The sequence below is a fragment of the Eurosta solidaginis genome, chromosome 2 (assembly GCF_040869045.1).
Source record: "Eurosta solidaginis isolate ZX-2024a chromosome 2, ASM4086904v1, whole genome shotgun sequence".
Lineage (NCBI taxonomy): Eukaryota > Metazoa > Arthropoda > Insecta > Diptera > Tephritidae > Eurosta > Eurosta solidaginis.
In genome coordinates, this window is record NC_090320.1 from 223,913,930 (window position 1) to 223,933,821 (window position 19,892).

The following is a 19,892-nucleotide window of genomic DNA, read 5'->3' on the forward strand; positions in this document are numbered from 1 at the left end:
CCACATATAGAACTAAGGCCCACTCCTTTTTAAAATACTCATTAACACCTTTCATTTGATACCCATATCGTACAAAAAAATTCTAGAGTCACCCCTGGTCCACCTTTATGGCGATATCTCGAAAAGGCATCCACCTATAGAACTAAGGTCCACTCCCTTTTAAAATACTCAATAACACCTTTCATTTGATACCCATATCGTACAAACACATTCTAGAGTCACCTCTGTTCCACGTTTATGGCGATATCCCGAAAAGGCGTCCACCCATAGAACTAAGGCCCACTCCCTTTTAAAACACTTATTAACACCTTTCGTTTGATACCCATATTGTACAAACGCATTCTAGAGTCAACCCTGGTCCACTTTTATAACGATATTCCGAAAAGACGTCCACCTATAGAACTAAGGCCCACTCCCTTTTAAAATACTCATTAAAACCTTTCATTTGATACCCATATCGTACAAACAAATTCTAGAGTCAGGCCTGGGCCACCTTTATGGCGATATCCCTAAATGGCGTCCATCTATAGAACTATGGCTCACTTCCTCTTAAAATACCCTTTAATACCTTCCATTTGATACATATGTCAAACAAACACATTCCAGGGTTACCCTAGGTTCTTTTTACAACACGGTGATTTTCCCTTACTTTGTCTCCACAGCTCTCAACTGAGTACGTAAAGTTCGGTTACACCCGAACTTAGCCTTCCTTACTTGTTTTATTTTACAAAAAATAAAACCAGGTAGGGGCTGCCGATTTGAAATGTATGTGTATAGCCAAAGACGAATTTGACATACATTCCAACGGACGCTCGAGTTCGATCTGAATAATGCAACAAATTGAACTAAGTATTACTTTTCCATCTTAATCTCCGCAATGGCTTCGATTCTACAAGTCACAAACTATCTCTTCAGATATTCAACGAGGCAAACTCGTTCTCTAATCCATGGATTTCCGTATCACTATTACAGCATATCACAAGTCATATTCCGACTCGAAATGAAGACTTTTATAAATAAAAGTCCCAAATAAATATTTTTGAAAGCGGCGCATACGAAGTAAAAATTTATATAAAGAATTTCTGACGACTTAAAAAAATATTTATTGGGGAAAAATTATTTTGAAAGATTTTTTTCATATTTATTGAAATTTTTGTGATTTTTTTGAAATCCGAATATTAAATAACTATTACTTTGGCTGACTGCTTTTTTTCAATAAAAATTTTATACGAACGCTCATGTGGGTTTTATGCTGGTCGTATTAAGACGGTAGAACTCTATAGCAAACAACAATATTACATTTTAAATAATTTATACCTAATTTATTGGCTTCCGGTTCCGAGAAAATTGAGTGTGAGGCCGCGGCACAATGAAGCTTTTCATATAGATGCGTTTAACTCAAGGTTGCGTCAAATGTTGCGTTTATAAATATGAAGGAACTTCAGACTTGGCAAGTGAAGTTTATTTCGCCTTGCCCATTCACATACAAAATTTTGCGAATTACTGTTAAACATTATAAACATTCTCACTATACAAGAAATATTTTTCTGACATGAATAAAATAAATAGTTGGCGCTATTTGCCTCCGTGGAAATTTAGCTTCTTCGTGCTACTTACTTCTGAGAACGACCACGCCCACTTTTTAAAAAAAATTGTTTTCCACTAATGATATGTTGCAACAAAATATAAAAATAAAAGAAAATTTCAAACTGGGCGTGGCTCCGCCCTTTTTCATTTAATTTGTCTAGGATACTTTTAATGCCATAAGTCGAACAAAAATTTACCAATCCTTGTGAAATTTGGTAGATGCTTAGATTCTAGGACGATAACTGTTTTTGTGAAAAAGGGCGAAATCGGTTGAAGCCACGCCCAGTTTTTATATACAGTCGACCGTCTGTCCTTCCGCTCGGCCTTTAACACGATAACTTGAGCAAAAATCGATATATCTTTACTAAACTCAGTTCACGTACTTATCTGAACTCACTTTGTATTGGTGTAAAAAATGGCCGAAATCCGACTATGACCACGCCCACTTTTTCGATATCGAAAATTGCGAAAAATGAAAAAAAATGCCATAATTATATACCAAATTCGAAAAAAGGGATGAAACATGGTAATTGTATTGGTCTATTGACGCAAAATATAACTCTAGAAAAAAACTTGGTAAACTGGGTGTGACACCTACCATATTAAGTAGAAGAAAATGAAAAAGTTTTGCAAGGCGAAATCAAAAGCCCTTGGAATCTTGGAAGGAATACTGTTCGTGGTATTACATATATAAATAAATTAGCGGTACCCGACAGATGATGTTCTGGATCACCCTGGCCCACATTTTGGTCGATATCTCGAAAACGCCTTCACATATATAACTAAAGGCCACTCCCTTTTAAAACCCTCATTAATACCTTTAATTTGATACCCATATCGTACAAACACATTCTAGAGTCACCCCTGGTCCACGTTTATGGCGATATCTCGAAAAGGCGTCCACATATAGAACTAAGGCCCACTCCTTTTTAAAATACTCATTAACACCTTTCATTTGATACCCATATCGTACAAACAAATTCTAGAGTCACCCCTGATCCACCTTTATGGCGATATCTTGAAAAGGCGTCCACCTATAGAACTAAGGCTCACGTCCTTTTAAAATACTCATTTACACCTTTCATTTGATACCCATATCGTACAAACACATTCTAGAGTCACCTCTGTTCCACATTTTTGGCGATATCCCGAAAAGGCGTCCACCCATAGAACTAAGGCCCACTCCCTTTTAAAACACTTATTAACACCTTTCGTTTGATACCCATATTGTACAAACGCATTCTAGAGTCAACCCTGGTCCACTTTTATAACGATATTCCGAAAAGACGTCCACCTATAGAACTAAGGCCCACTCCCTTTTAAAATACTCATTAACACCTTTCATTTGATACCCATATCGTACAAACAAATTCTAGAGTCAGGCCTGGGCCACCTTTATGGCGATATCCCTAAATGGCGTCCATCTACAGAACTATGGCTCACTTCCTCTTAAAATACTCTTTAATACCTTCCATTTGATACATATGTCATACAAACACATTCCAGGGTTACCCTAGGTTCTTTTTACAACACGGTGATTTTCCCTTACTTTGTCTCCACAGCTCTCAACTGAGTACGTAAAGTTCGGTTACACCCGAACTTAGCCTTCCTTACTTGTTTTATTTTACAAAAAATAAAAACAGGTAGGGGCTGCCGATTTGAAATGTATGTGTATAGCCAAAGACGAATTTGACATACATTCCAACGGACGCTCGAGTTCGATCTGAATAATGCAACAAATTGAACTAAGTATTACTTTTCCATCTTAATCTCCGCAATGGCTTCGATTCTACAAGTCACAAACTATCTCTTCAGATATTCAACGAGGCAAACTCATTCTCTAATCCATGGATTTCCGTATCACTATTACAGCATATCACAAGTCATATTCCGACTCGAAATGAAGACTTTTATAAATAAAAGTCCCAAATAAATATTTTTGAAAGCGGCGCATACGAAGTAAAAATTTATATAAAGAGTTTCTGACGACTTAAAAAAATATTTATTGGGGAAAAATTATTTTGAAAGATTTTTTTCATTTTTATTGAAATTTTTGTGATTTTTTTGAAATCCGAATATTAAATAACTATTACTTTGGCTGACTGCTTTTTTTCAATACAAATTTTATACGAACGCTCATGTGGGTTTTATGCTGGTCGTATTAAGACGGTAGAACTCTATAGCAAACAACAATATTACATTTTAAATGATTTATACCTAATTTATTGGCTTCCGGTTCCGAGAAAAGTGAGTGAAGACTTTTATAAATAAAAGTCCCAAATAAATATTTTTGAAAGCGGCGCATACGAAGTAAAAATTTATATAAAGAGTTTCTGACGACTTAAAAAAATATTTATTGGGGAAAAATTATTTTGAAAGATTTTTTTCATTTTTATTGAAATTTTTGTGATTTTTTTGAAATCCGAATATTAAATAACTATTACTTTGGCTGACTGCTTTTTTTCAATACAAATTTTATACGAACGCTCATGTGGGTTTTATGCTGGTCGTATTAAGACGGTAGAACTCTATAGCAAACAACAATATTACATTTTAAATGATTTATACCTAATTTATTGGCTTCCGGTTCCGAGAAAAGTGAGTGTGAGGCCGCGGCACAATGAAGCTTTTCATATAGATGCGTTTAACTCAAGGTTGCGTCAAATGTTACGTTTATAAATATGAAGGAACTTCAGACTTGGCAAGTGAAGTTTATTTCGCCTTGCCCATTCACATACAAAATTTTGCGAATTACGGTTAAACATTATAAACATTCTCACTATACAAGAAATATTTTTCTGACATGAATAAAATAAATAGTTGGCGCTATTTGCCTCCGTGGAGATTTAGCTTCTTCGTGCTACTTTTTAATTATCCCTACAAATTAGCAAGAGGGGACTTATGTACATGCTTTTTATGGCGATTTTGACTGAGATTCATGCTAGAAATACTCTCGGATTGTTTGCCAAACTACTGCCGATGGGCGACCTCGTATAGGTTAGGTTATGTTATGTGGATTGGTAGTCACACCGGCAGGGATAGCTTACTTGGACCTTGAGAAAACAGTGACGGAAGCTATGGCTATTGAGAGAACCGTTGGGTTGCAAAGATGTAGTTTCGATTAGCACCGATCTAGTCTTTCGGAGATCTTAGTTAGCGCAGAACAAAATACTTTCATTTTTATACTCAGTTGAGCAGAGCTCACAGAGTATATTAAGTTTGATTGGATAACGGTTGGTTGTACATATATAAAGGAATCGAGATAGATATAGACTTCCATATATCAAAATAATCAGGATCGAAAAAAAATTTGATTCAGCCATGTCCGTCCGTCCGTTAACACGATAACTTGAGTAAATTTTGAGGTATCTTGATGAAATTTGGTATGTAGGGTCCTGAGTACTCATCTCAGATCGCTATTTAAAATGAACGATATCGGACTATAAACACGCCCACTTTTTCGATATCGAAAATTTCGAAAAACTGAAAAAGTGCGATAATTCATTACAAAAGACAGCTAAAGCGACGAAACTTGGTAGATGAGTTGAACTTATGACGCAGAATAGAAAATTAGTAAAATTTTGGACAATGGGCGTGGCACCGCCCACTTTTAAAAGAAGGTAATTTAACACTTTTACAAGCTGTAATTTGGCAGTCGATGAAGATATAATGATGAAATTTGGCAGGAACGTTACTCCTATTACTATATGTACGCTTAATAAAAATTAGCAAAATCGGAGAAGGACCACGCCCACTTTTAAAAAAAAATTTTTTTTAAAGTAAAATTTTAACAAAAAATTTAATATCTTTACAGTATATAAGTAAATTATGTCAACATTCAACTCCAGTAATGATTTGGTGCAACAAAATACAAAAATAAAAGAAAATTTCAAAATCGGCGTGGCTCCGCCCTTTTTCATTTAATTTGTCTAGGATACTGTTAACGCCATAAGTCGAACAAAAATTAACCAATCCTTTTGAAATTTGGTAGGGGCATAGATTTTATGACGATAACTGTTTTCTGTGAAAATGGGCGAAATCGGTTGATGCCACGCCCAGTTTTTATACACAGTCGTCCGTCTGTCCTTCCGCATGGCCGTTAACACGATAACTTGAGCAAAAATCGACATATCTTTAATGAACTTAGTTCATGTGCTTACTTGAACTCACTTTATCTTGGTATGAAAAATGAACGAAATCCGACTATGACCACGCCCACTTTTTCGATATCGAAAATTCCGAAAAATGAAAAAAATGCCATAATTCTATACCAAATACGAAAAAAGGGATGAAACATGGTAAGGTAATTGGATTGTTTTATTGATGCGAAATATAACTTTAGAAAAAACTTTATAAAATGGTTGTGACGCCTACCATATTAAGTAGAAGAAAATGAAAAAGTTCTGCAGGGCGAAATAAAAAAACCCTTAAAATCTTGGCAGGTATTACATATATAAATAAATTAGCGGTATCCAACAGATGATGTTCTGGGTCACCCTGGTCCACATTTTGGTCGATATCTGGAAAACGCCTTCACACCACTCCCTTTTAAAAGTCTCATTAATACCTTTAATTTGATACCCATATTGTATAAACAAATTCTAGGGTCACCCCTGCTCCACCTTTATGGCGATATCTCGAAACGGCGTCCACTTATGGAACTAAGGATTACACCCTTTTAAAATACTCATTAACACCTTTCATTTGATACCCATATTGTACAAACAAATTATAGAGTCACCCCTGGCCCACCTTTATGGCGATATCTAGAAACGGCGTCCACCTATAGAACTAAGGCCCACTCCCTTTTAAAATACTCATTAACTCCTTTCGTTTGATACCCATATTGTACAAACAAATTCTAGGGTCACCCCTGCTCCACCTTTACGGCGATATATCGAAACGGTGTCCACCTATGGAACTAAGGATTACTCCCTTTTAAAATACTCATTAACACCTTTCTTTTGATACCCATATTGTACAAACAAATTCTAGGGTCACCCCTGCTCCACCTTTATGGCGATATCTCGAAACGGCGTCCACCTATGGAACTAAGGATTACTCCCTTTTAAAATACTCATTAACACCTTTCTTTTGATACCCATATTGTATAAACAAATTCTAGGGTCACCCCTGCTCCACCTTTATGGCGATAACTCGAAACGGCGTCCACCTATGGAACTAAGGATTACTCCCTTTTAAAATACTCATTAACACCTTTCATTTGATACCCATATTGTACAAACAAATTATAGAGTCACGCCTGGCCCACCTTTATGGCGATATCTAGAAACGGCGTCCACCTATGGAACTAAGGATTACTCCATTTTAAAATACTCATTAACACCTTTCTTTTGATACCCATATTCTACAAACAAATTCTAGGGTCACCCCTGCTCCACCTTTATGGCGATATCTCGAAACGGCGTCCACCTATGGAACTAAGGATTACTCCCTTTTAAAATACTCATTAACACCTTTCTTTTGATACCCATATTGTACAAACAAATTCTATGGTCACCCCTGGTCCACCTTTATGGCGATATCTCGAAACGGCGTCCACCTATGGAACTAGGGATTACTCCCTTTTAAAATACTCATTAACACCTTTCATTTGATACCCATATCGTACAAACGCATTCTAGAGTCACCCCTGGTCCACCTTTATGGCGATATCTCGAAAAGGCGACCACCTATACAACAACCACCACTCCCTTTTAAAACCCTCATTAATACCTTTAATTTGATACCCATATCGTACAAACGCATTCTAGAGTCACCCCTGGTCCACCATTATGGCGATATTTCGAAACGGCATCCACCTATAGAACTAAGGCCCACTCCCTTTTAAAATACTCATTAACACCATTCGTTTGATGCCCAAATTGTACAAACAAATTCTAGGGTCACCCCTGGTCCACCTTTGTGGCGATACCTCGAAACGGCGTCCACCTATGGAACTAAGGATTACTCCCTTTTAAAATACTCATTAACACCTTTCATTTGATACCCATATCGTACAAACGCATTCTAGAGTCAACCCTGATCCACCTTTATGGCTATATCCCTAAATGGCGTCCACCTATAAAACTATGGCCCACTCCCTCATAAAATACTCTTTAATGCCTTTCATTTGATACACATTCCAGGGTTTCCCTCGGTTCATTTTCCTACATGGTTATTTTCCCTTATGTTGTCATCATAGCTCTCAACTGAGTATGTAATGTTGGGTTACACCCAAACTTAACCTTCCTTACTTGTTATATTGGGTTCCGATAGATTTGTAAACTTTTTTGTGTATTTTTAAGCTCGTTCGATCTAAATGGGTTGAGTGCAAATAAAACGAGTTATTTCACCTTACGGCCAACGTTTCGCCAACTTTCCTTGGCATCTTCAGGGGCGGATCTATATTTTTAACAATAAAACATAGCAAACAACAACAGTTAATGATTTAAAATAATCCCTAGAAGAACATAGTTTCATACACCAATCAATTGAAAACATTCACTTACATTGGTATTAAAACATTGAAGCTAAAATACTAATTTAGACATTGATTGTTGTCATTAAACTAAAAAACTGATTTTTACCATTAAAAACGATACCATCTAATGTGGTACACTTGTAACTAAATAATATTAAAACTCATAAGCATAATAGGTAGCTAGCCGCGATACCGTCTGTGTCCTCTTTCTTGTTCATAGTTTTATCTCTGTTTTGCAAAATCCGTAAGCTCTCTAATGTGTATCGTGTTTTCCTTTGGCTTCCTTGTCTTTGGCTTCCGTGCATGGTTCAACTATATACAGGTTGGCTCATCTGTAAAGCAACAAAATATGTATGTTCAAATTGTCAAAATCTGTGTATTGGTGTTGGTGCGAATGGTATGGAATGGAAACATAAAACTTAGCAGTTTTTGTATGTGTAAGTAAAATGTTGCCAATGTGTTGGTTTAATTCAGGCATGCTTAACCAACGAACCGATATAATTTCGTTACGATAAATAACGTTAATAAACGAAACAAAGTCATTTCGTTTCGTTTATTAACGTTAAGAACGTTAAATTAACGAAATGATTTTGTTTCGTTTTCTGCCATATCAAAACGAAATCAAATCGGTTATGTTGATTATTAATTTCAAACTATGCTGGCAAAGCTGTTTGATGGCGGAGTCATTAAAGGTGAAAGCATTAGCCGCGCTGATTGCAACTTTTCTCATGAATTTTGACAATACGAACATTTCTCAGAGTATTTTTGACATTACCACCAACGAATTACACAAACAAATTACATGGAGTTTGTGTGTGTATGTCCGCTCGCTGTTACCACCTTACGGCTTCACCATGGCTATAGCATTGCCAGCACAATTCAAACATAAAGTATCACGTTTTTGTTAACGTTTTTAACGTTAACGAAGGCTTTTCGTTTCGGTTAAAAACGAGATACAATTTATCTTGCTAATTTCTTTATCGATAATATTTTGAAGTGTTTCAACGGAAACGATGGAAATTTTTTGATAAACGATTAGCTTAACGTTAAGGTGCATCCCTGGTTTAATTTTTAGTTTGCCATCTCCTTTTGACAATCCCTTCGACCATGCAATGACATAAATAAAATCAGCTGATGAGATGAGCCAACCTGTACATAATTGAACCATGCTTCCGTGTTTGCAAAATCAATCATATGCTTGTGTGTTGTTGCGTGCTGCGAGAGAGCTGTGTTTTGTTTTTGCTTCCTAATATCAGCTTCATGTTCGGCTATTCGCGTGCCCAATGCATAGTGTACAAGTACAAGTGTGTTGACTTATCTGTCAAGCATTCTGGCAGGCACTCACTGGATTCGGAATGACAGCGAATTCAAAATGGATACCATTACCGAGTGCGCCGAATGATTGAAAAATTGAAAAAGTCGATACGATTGGTAGTCAAAAATGTTGGCGTTGAGACCAAAAATGCGACTCTAGACCTGAGATTTCCATCAGGTGAGCGAGGCTGTTTGTAGTTTTGACGTTTATCGCTTAGTGAACACACTTGTATAGGTACACTATGGCCCAATGCGCGCTTAGTTGTGCCTATGTAAATTTTATTGCAACTTTCATCGTTGTTTCCTTTGCATTCTATTTTATAAACCACGTTGTTTTGTTGTTCTATGTTGAGTGGGGTTTTTGTTTTTGTGAAGCATCTCGATAAACGTGTAGTTAGATCGGTAGGCTATTAGGGGGACTCATGATAGCATATAAACTTATAAGGTGTAAAATTATATCCATTTACACACGCGGTTATATGAACGCACCTAGTAATACTCTTGATAAACTTGATTGTTTTTCAGCTGTATTATTTCCAAAAATTTTTTTTTGATTGTTATACAAATTAAAAAATACAAAGATTAAGTGAAAAATCAAAACTAAAACGCCTTTACTTGCTGATGTTGGAGATTTTTGATGAAAATGCCGTCTGTAATGTCTGCAAGGTTGCATTCCTTTGAGTTTACTGCGTTTACACAATAGGGGGACTCATGTAACCGTATAAATGCCTTATAAAGTGTGTAAACGTATAAATTTATCTAGTTTACGCACGAGCTGTCAAATTTTGTATGAAAAATAATTTACACAATTTGTATAAATTTACGCGCACATTTCATTATGTAAACGCGGTAAACTCAAAGGAATGCAACCTTGCAGACATTACAGACGGCATTTTCATCAAAAATCTCGCAACATCAGCAAGTAAAGGCGTTTTAGTTTTGATTTTTCACTTAGTCTTGGCATTTTTTAATTTGTATAACAATCAAAAAATGTTGTTCGGCAATAATACAGCTGATAAACAATCAAGTTTATCAAGAGTATTACTAGGTGCGTTCATATATCAGCGTGTGTAAATGGATATAATTTTACACCTTATAAGTTTATATGCTATCATGAGTCCCCCTAATGAAATGTGCGCGTAAATTTATACAAATTGTGTAAATGATTTTTCATACAAAATTTGACAGCTCGTGCATAAACTAGATAAATTTATACGTTTACACACTTTATAAGGCATTTATACGGTTACATGAGTCCCCCTATTGTGATATTTTGCTGTTTAATTATGTCTTGTGCTAGATTTTCTGTTAGCCTGGGAATGTGAGTGACACTATGGTATTGCTTTGTTTCTTTATTGGTTGTTGGTGATTGATTTGGGGTCTGTTGCATTTCATGTAATTTGTATTGTATTAGGTCCGATATGAGGTGGTTTGGGTAATTATTTCTTTTCAGCGTCATTCTTATTTTCTGTATATTAGCGTCATGAAATTGGCTATGGCTTATTGTCAAAACTTTGTTTATAAAATTTTTGGCAGTATTAATTTTGTATTTTCGTGGTTGCGCTGATAGGAAATTGATTAGGCGCCCAGAAGCTGATGGTTTGGAGTACCAATCAAATATGAGGCCTTTATTAACTTTATGTATGCGTGCATCTAGGAAAGGAATGCTGTTTTTTTCTTCCATTTCCATAGTGAATTGAAGTCTGCCGTGGTATTGGTTTAGTGTGTTTAGTATTGAAGTTGCGTCGTTTCTTTTGATAATGGCAAGTATATCGTCCACATACTTCACCAAGAATTTAATGCTCTTGTGATGTTTGCTGAGCTCCGAGTATGTATTATTTAGAAGATCGTCCATTATAATGTCTGCGATCGTGGAGGAAAGGGGGTTGCCCATAGGCATTCCGAAGGATTGTGAATATACTTTGTTATTGCATATAAAATAATTATTATCTTTTAAGCAAAATTCTAAAATATTTTGAAATTTGCTCCTAGGTATGCTTGTGTGATGCTGGATTTTATCCCATTTTTTCATTATAATCTTTATGGCAAGGGCAGTCGGTATGTTTGTAAAAAGTGAGACAACATCAAAAGATACTAATACATCTTCTTCGCTTATATTTATATATTTTGTTCTTTCTTTTAACTCAAATACGTTTTTTATGTTGTAATCTTCTGAAATTAATGTTTTTAGAATTTTTCCTATGTGCTTGGCTAATTGGTAGCACGGGACGCTAACTGAGCACGCAATGGGACGTAAGGGGAAGTCTGGCTTATGAGTTTTTGGTAGCCCATACAGTCTAGGGGCGGTTGCCGCTGAACTAGTAAGTTGGTACTTCTCTTTTAGAGTTATGTACTTTCCTTTGTAAAGCTCGTCCACGATATTGTTGTTTCTTCTTTGTAGTGTATTTGTGGGTCGCCTAGATCTAGCAAAAGCTGAACAGTCAAGGATAAAATGCTTGGAAGATTTTATGTCGTTGAGACGTACCGCATGTTCTCTCATTGGCCAGTGGCCTGTCAAACTCCTAATGAATATTGATAGATGCGAACCCAATTATTTCAGCAGAATGCTATCCATTCAATTCAGGCCAAAATAGTTTCGGTACTCTGCAAAGGAAAGCTAACTACTGGTATTCTTCACAGACGTAGTCTATGTGACGAAGTGCCACTGAGACTTTGCTTGCTGTAATAAATTTGTGTTTGCGGTAATAAATTGCCAATAAATGTGGGATACATAAATTATTTAAAATGTAATATTGTTGTTTGCTATAGTGCGTCTACCGTCTTAAAACGACCAGCATAAAACCCACATGAGCGTTCGTAATAAATTTGTGTTGAAAAAAAGCAGTCACCCAAAGTAATAGTTATTTAAACTTTCGATTTCAAAACAATCACAGAAATTTCAATAAAAAAAAATCTTTCGAAATAATTTTACCCAATAAATATTTTTTAAGTCGTCAGAAATTCTTTATATAAATTTTTACTTCGTATGCGCCGCCTTCAAAAATATTTATTTGGGACTTTTATTTATAAAAGTCTTTATTTCGAGTCGGAATATGACTTGTGGTATGCTGTAATAGTGATACGGAAATCCATGGAGAAGAGAACGAGTTTGCCTCGTTGAATATTTGGAGAGATACATAGTTTGCGACTTGACAAGTAATACTTAGTTCAATTTGTTGCATTATTCAGATCCATCTCGAGCGTCCGTTGGAATTTATGTCAAATTCGTATTTGGCTATACACATACATTTCAAATCGGCAGCCACTAACTGGTTTTATTTTTTGTAAAATAAAAAAAAAAAAATGCGCGATAACCCCCGAAGATTTTAGGCCAGCTACTTCTCCAAGTTGCGTCGTGCTCCTTTTAACTTTTCCTAAAAATTGACGGCACGGAACCTATATGTTTTATGTCGACACCGAACGACATCTGCAGCCAGATGAGTTTTCACAGAGAAGCTTTTCATGGCTGAAATACACATGGAGAGTTCGCCGAGGGGCGACGCCGCTTAGAAAAACTGTTTTTATATGTTTACGTTGCTTTGCCCGGGGATTGAACCCAGAATCTTCGGTGTGGTTGGGGGAGCAAGCTATCATCACACCCGCGACATGCATGCTTCTAATAAGAGGCGGCTTAAATACCCAAATGGTTCAATGGATTGCCAGCGCTATTTATAGCTTCTCCAACCCAATTTTCAACCTCATCTACTCGTGGCGAATCCTATTTATTTAGCAGTCGAGGCTCTGGCTACCCCAAGTTCCTCATACAAATTGGGGGTGGATGGCGTTCTCGAGATGGTCGGGCTTGTACATTAATGGTGCTTGTTACCAGAAAGTACCGTATCTATGTCCGGCAAAGGACCATCAAAATCGATAATACTTTCCCAAACCTTCAGGGAGTGTTTTTATCGCTACAACAACAACAACGACATAATCGGGTCGTGTGAATAAAAAATAAGCAATAACTTCTCCCTCAGATGTTAGGAGTTAGACACAATGAAAATACTTCGCAATTCCAGTTAGAGCTATACAACCTCGGCACATTTTAGCTTAAGTTTCCGTCTGAAACACCTAATTAATAAGAACAAACACATAATTAGTAAGAACAACAAAATAATATTTTCTTAGAAATTTCTTATGATAGAAGCTTTATATTTTTATAATATTGTGACGAATATTAGCAACACTAAGGGATACTATCATCTCTAAGCCGATGCTTAGCAGTGACTTGTATGCACATCAATAGATCAATCATTATGTCTACACATATGTACGTACACACAGCGGAGAAGAGACGCACAAACACATGCTTCCAAAAGTATGCAATTATAATTGTGGAAGTGTCGCTCACAAATACACGCGCATATGAGAAGCTATACACGTGCATCTGTAGTTATAATTTTATAGCAGTTACTAAGAAAATTCTGGAAGCGCCTAGAAGTATGCGAACGAAAAATCACAGAGTATAAAAAGCAGCAACAGTAGAGGCGCAACAATCAGTTTGATTTAAGACGCTATCTGGCGAGCCATAGTAGTGTTATTGAGAAGTACTTTAATAAAGGACATTTTTGCATTATTGAATAGTGGAGTTATTTATTCAACAGTTTAGTGATTCGAACGTTAGCAGAAGGTTGTAAATAAGCGGTATTTCAGTAAATTCGTTACAATTGGTGTCAGAAGAGGAATTGTTGAATAAATTCCGAAGATTGTGAATACAACTTGGACATGGCAAAGTGGAGTGAACTAAAGATCCAGCAACTGAAAAAGGAGTTGGAGAACCGTGGATTGAATACAACCGGCAATAAGATCGAACTTCAAGCACGGCTACAAGAGGTAATGGAGTCGCAAGGAATTGATGTGGACGAGTATGTCTTTTATCCTGATGGCGACGAGACAACAACAAAAATTGACGAGAAAAACGAAACATCGCAGACAGTTACGAGCACAGACTTGAACATTAGTTTGGCGGCAATATCTGCACAAACATCGACAGTAACATCAATGTCGTCGCAAATGTCATCTCAACTGGAAGAACAGAAGACACATATTGCAGAAATGTCGTCAGAAATAACATCGAAGTTTGAAGCACAAGAAACACGTATTTCAGAAATGTCGACACAGATAACATCCAAGATGGAACCTCAACTGAAAGAACAGAAGACATATATGGCATCACAACTGGAAGAACAGAAGACATATAGGATATCTCAGTTGGCTGAGCAGTTGAAAGCACAGGAGGATCGCATATCATCGCAGCTGGAGGCACAGGAAACAAAATTCTCATCGCAGCTGGTGGTTTTTAGTGAAAGACAAGATAAAATGGAGGCCGAGATGGATGCTTTGAAAGATCTGATTCAGGAGTTACAATTGAACCGTCCAATCACTTCAACGTCTTCCTTGAAGGTAAAATCCCCAACGTTTGATGGTTCTGTTCCTTTTCAGGTCTTTACGCTACAGTTTGAGAAGACCGCAGCAGTGAACAACTGGAATGCTGGAGATAAAGTTGCTGCGCTTTTCATGGCATTGAAAGGGCCTGCAGCTGAGATTTTACAAACCATTCCAGAGGGCGAACGGAACTGTTATGAAGCATTGATTGGCGCTCTAGAGAGACGATATGGAACTGAGCATAGGAGATATACCAAATGGAGCTTTATAAATGGCATACGGGACGTCGAAACAAACCGAGCTACATACGCAAACCCAAAGCCAACATTCGCAGAAACGGTATCACATGCTCTGATTCAGGAAACAGCGTCGCTTCTGTGTAAGCCAGTTTTCAAAGCACGCCGTGTGGAAGTAGAAAGGCCAGAGTGGGTAGACGCAGTTTTAGAAGCTTTAAAAGGAACGCAACAGAAGAATAATGGTGCAATCAAATGTTTCAAGTGTGGTAACCCAGGTCACATTGCCCGTCATTGTAGCAATGGTTCTGGTAGTTCCAACTTGGGTGGCCGTAAACGCAAAGCTGGAGGAGATAAACAAGAGCGAGTCAGATGTAAAGATCGAAAACTTGCCCCAGCTATTGAATGTCCTGTAATATCTGTGTCGCAAATTGGAAGGAAATCAAGCAGTCTTACCGTCAGAGGGAATGTGGATGGCAAAGAACGTATACTGACTGTAGATACGGGCGCATCTTATTCCTTGATTCGATCCGATTTGGTCTACAGGAGAGTAAAGCCATTACCTGGAGCAAGGTTGCGTACGGTCACTGGCGAGTATAACCCAGTCCAGGGAGAAGTGATATGTGAAGTCTTAACTGGGAAGGTCATGGTTCTACACAAATTCATTGTGGCGGAGATTGTTCATGAAGTCATATTGGGAGTGGACTTCTTAGTTGACCATGACATCAAGATCGATATGCAGAGCAGGGTTATGCGTTATGAGAACCAGGATGTACCACTTAACTTTAGTTTGGAGAAAGGGTTCAGCAGTAATCGAGTACTGGTGGAGAAGACTCGACAAAGACCACGAAAGTCAAAGGTAAAGGTTGATGGATCGAATGGGCCAAATAAATCAAAACCAAAGGTACCTGCGAGAAAAATACTGGCATTGACAAACCCTAATGGACGCACTAAAACGACTGAAAGAATTTTCCAGAAGGGTGTTTTCAAGCCAGCGCGCACTATTGTTGTGAAACGTCAAGACGATACTGATGATGCAAAGTCAATCCGTCAAGATCAAGCTCTGCGAAGTAGTTCTTCATTGGCCAAACAACAGAGGGCGAGGGAACGATCCAGGATAATGAGTAGTAAGATGAAGCGCAGGTACGATGAGAACAATAATTCGGAAGGTTTCCTGGGGGAGATTTGGTACTGTTATACAACCCTCACCGGCGGAAAGGTGCTCCATCCAAATTTCGGTGCAGTTGGGTAGGCCCGTACAAAGTTGTGAAGAAGATCAGGGATACCATATACCGCATACAAACCATTGTGAAACCACGAACCAAAATGAAAGTGGTTTATTTGGAATGGCTGGCTGCGTGTAGATCGAGAGATTTGTCTCATCGGGACGATCAGACTTAGGTGGAGGGCAGTGTGACGAATATTAGCAACACTAAGGGATACTATCATCTCTAAGCCGATGCTAAGCAGTGACTTGCATGCACATCAATAGATCAATCATTATGGTTACAAATATGTACGTACACGCAGCGGAGTAGGACGCACAAACACATGCAGATATCTTACCTGGGATGTTCCCAAAAGTATGCAATTATAATTGTGGAAGTGTCGCTCAAAAATACACGGGCATATGAGAAGCTATACACGTGCATCTGTAGTTATAATTTTATAGCAGTAATAAGAAAATTCTGGAAGCGCCTAGAAGTATGCGAACGGGAAATCACAGAGTATAAAAGGCAGCAACAGTAGAGGTGCAACAATCAGTTTGATTTAAGACGCTATCTGGCGAGCAATAGTAGTGTTATTGAGAAGTACTTTAATAAAGGCCATTTTGCATTATTGAATAGTGGAGTTATTTATTCAACAGTTTAGTGATTCGAACGTTAGCAGAAGGTGGCAAATAAGCGTGCACTTAATGAGTTTTCTTTGTTTCCAAATTGCTAATATGTTCTATTGTGCACTGTCACAAATCCCGAATTGGGAGCAGTGCAATAAATCTTGAGCAACAACATTTCTCGAACTTAAGTAGGCTGACATAATCAAGATCTTGTTCTAAGTGTTAATAAGGCCTGACTTTGTTATGAATTTAAATGTCAGTTTATCTTACACGTATTCGTAAAATTGAATAAGTTTTAGACGGCTTCCATAGGAATATAGAAATCGAGTTTACATTACTTCAAATAAAACAACTTTACTAACCACTACCAATAATCTTCTTAAAATAATTTAAAATTTTTGGATGTTCTTGCAAGAGTTTGTAGGGTCCCAATCACGATAAAAATGACTTTGTAATTATTAGTAACTCTAAGTATATTGGCCTAGATAAATTATATTTAGGTCGGGGTCTAGACAATTTTTAAACACAGCGTTTACTTGTACACAAGAGTATGGTAACTTTGATTGGATAACGGTTGTAGGTAATCGCAAAAAGGAGACAGATTTAGACTTCCTGATATTAAAATTATCAGCATCGAAAAAGGCATTTAGCTGATATCGAACTAAAAAGTTAAAAATAATTTTCATAACAAGTTTAAAACAATAATAAACGGAAAATACTAGTATTATTGTGAAAAAAGCGTCGGGCTCTCGATATACATACGAAAAATATATACATATGGCACAAAGCGTCCACGCTTTTTTCACAATAATTCTAGAATTTTTTGCGCGCCTATTTTAGAGAGTTACAAACAAACATACATACATACAAGTGAAGAATACGCGTATAAAAAATTAGTATTTTATCAGTAAGAGGCTAGGCGAATCTATACTAGGTGGTGGCAAAGCGAATTCAACCAATTCGCCGTGCGGAAGAATGTCAAGTCAAATGAAAATTTTCATTGATTTCGATTAATTGACATGGAAAATTATCAAGAAGAAGCAGTCAGCTAATGGGATAACACCACATGTACTGAATTCGCCTTGGTAAGAGGTGAGTGTTTTGCTTTTGCAGTAAACACAAACTCCACGCATATAACATAAAGCTGCTGTTCTTCATTCCCAAGGCGAATTCATTATAGGTGGTGTTATCCCATCAGCTGATTGCTTCTTCTTGATAATTTTCCATACAAAACCTTGTACAACAAAATGTCAGTTAATCGAAATCTATGAAAATTTTCTTTTGACTTTACATTCATCTGTACGGCGAATTGATTGAATTCGCTTTGCTACCACCTGGTATAGATTCGCCTTGCTTCATTCCACACCATTCAACTGCCTTCTTTTGCTGCCTTTCACGCAATTCGCAACATAACCTCAATTTAAGCTGCCAAAATACCCTTCAAAAAACGCGAGTACTCCATAAATAGTGTAAGGAATACTTTTTTAGGAGTATAGAAGTGTTCCAAAACTAATCTGTATTCATACAAAAAATGTGCTCCAATTAACATTGCGATGTCCTAGGAGAGGAGTAGGTGATCCCACTCTCGCTTTGTTTGTGAGTATTCCATAGAGTACATACGTGAGAGTACTTTCCAAAGTACTTTCACTGTAGTACTCCATGGAGCACCCACAGAGGATCATATGCCAAAGTACTAAAGAGGAATTGTGTCGGAAAGAATTATCGGAGTGAATTTAATTGAAAATGAAAGTAAATGAAGAGGGGCAATACAACTTTTATATTTTATACTACGAATATTCTTATGTTATTTAGCATTTGCGTGAATAAAGAAACAACGGAACATTCATATGGCGTAGCAGCTAAAAAGGCATGCACTGATATGAATGTTGGAGACTCGAGTTCAACGCTCAGCTCCCGAAAAGCTAGCTGATGAAGAAGTGAAATTCAGAAACATGTCCTAGTAACCATCGCCGTTTGTAAACTTACAATTTTTCTCTAATATCAATTACAAAAACCATTGTATAAAGAAACTAATATTTCTCTATACTATAGTATGTGTACATAAAACTAGTGCGCGGTTGCATTTTATCAGAGTCACCATAGTAAAATTTTATTATCAGTTATTTGTATGCAATATTTTACTTTTGACAACTCTGTTCGATCGTCATCGTGTCGTGATCACGGTCGTTAAAAAACGAGCAATGATCGGCTGATGGTGGTCCGCAAACGCATTGCAAAGGAGTTTTGTTAGAGTACTCCAACATGAAGAAAAAGGAACTCGTAATCCAACAATTTTTGCAGGGTATGTACATAGTAAACAAAGACTGCAGTGGTTGAATATCAACCACTGGGCGAACTCTAGTTAATTTTAAACCATATAGAAAAACTATACATATTTTACTTTTTTACTTGCTGGCTCGAGGTCATATAAATAAAAACAAGGTGTTTATATTTTGTGCCAATATATTTCGAAAACACATCGGTAATCGTCTTCAAGGGCGAACTAACAACAAACATAAAACATATAATAGCCGTGTTTTTTAACACGCGTATATCCGTTTACGCTTAAACTTTATATTGACTGCTAAGAGACAAACTATAAATACACCTCTGAAATTGCTGCGCATAAATTTTGTCCTACTAAATTTCAATACGCATTATACTCAGATGTAACTGAAATATGTGTCTTTGTTTCACCCTGTACACTAATTCTATGTATTATATGTGTGTCCACAATTCATCGCAACTGATTCAGCTATATGTTATACCCTATGGCCATCAGAGCGTTGCGTCTCCGCTTTTCGGTACACCCTGTTGCTGTAGCTAGTTGTTTTACCACAGCCGCTAGGTGGGTCTCCTAAGCATTATCTAAGCGAAGATAGGCGTTTTTTAACACGCGCAAACCAAACGTATACGCGCGTGTTAAAAAACACGGCTAATGTAACAAACAATAATTTTATATTTTAATCAAAACACTTGATACCTACATTATTTCACATTCGTACTGTATAACGAGGAGTATTAAACTGTTTCTTTTTTGTTAACAAGTGTCTGT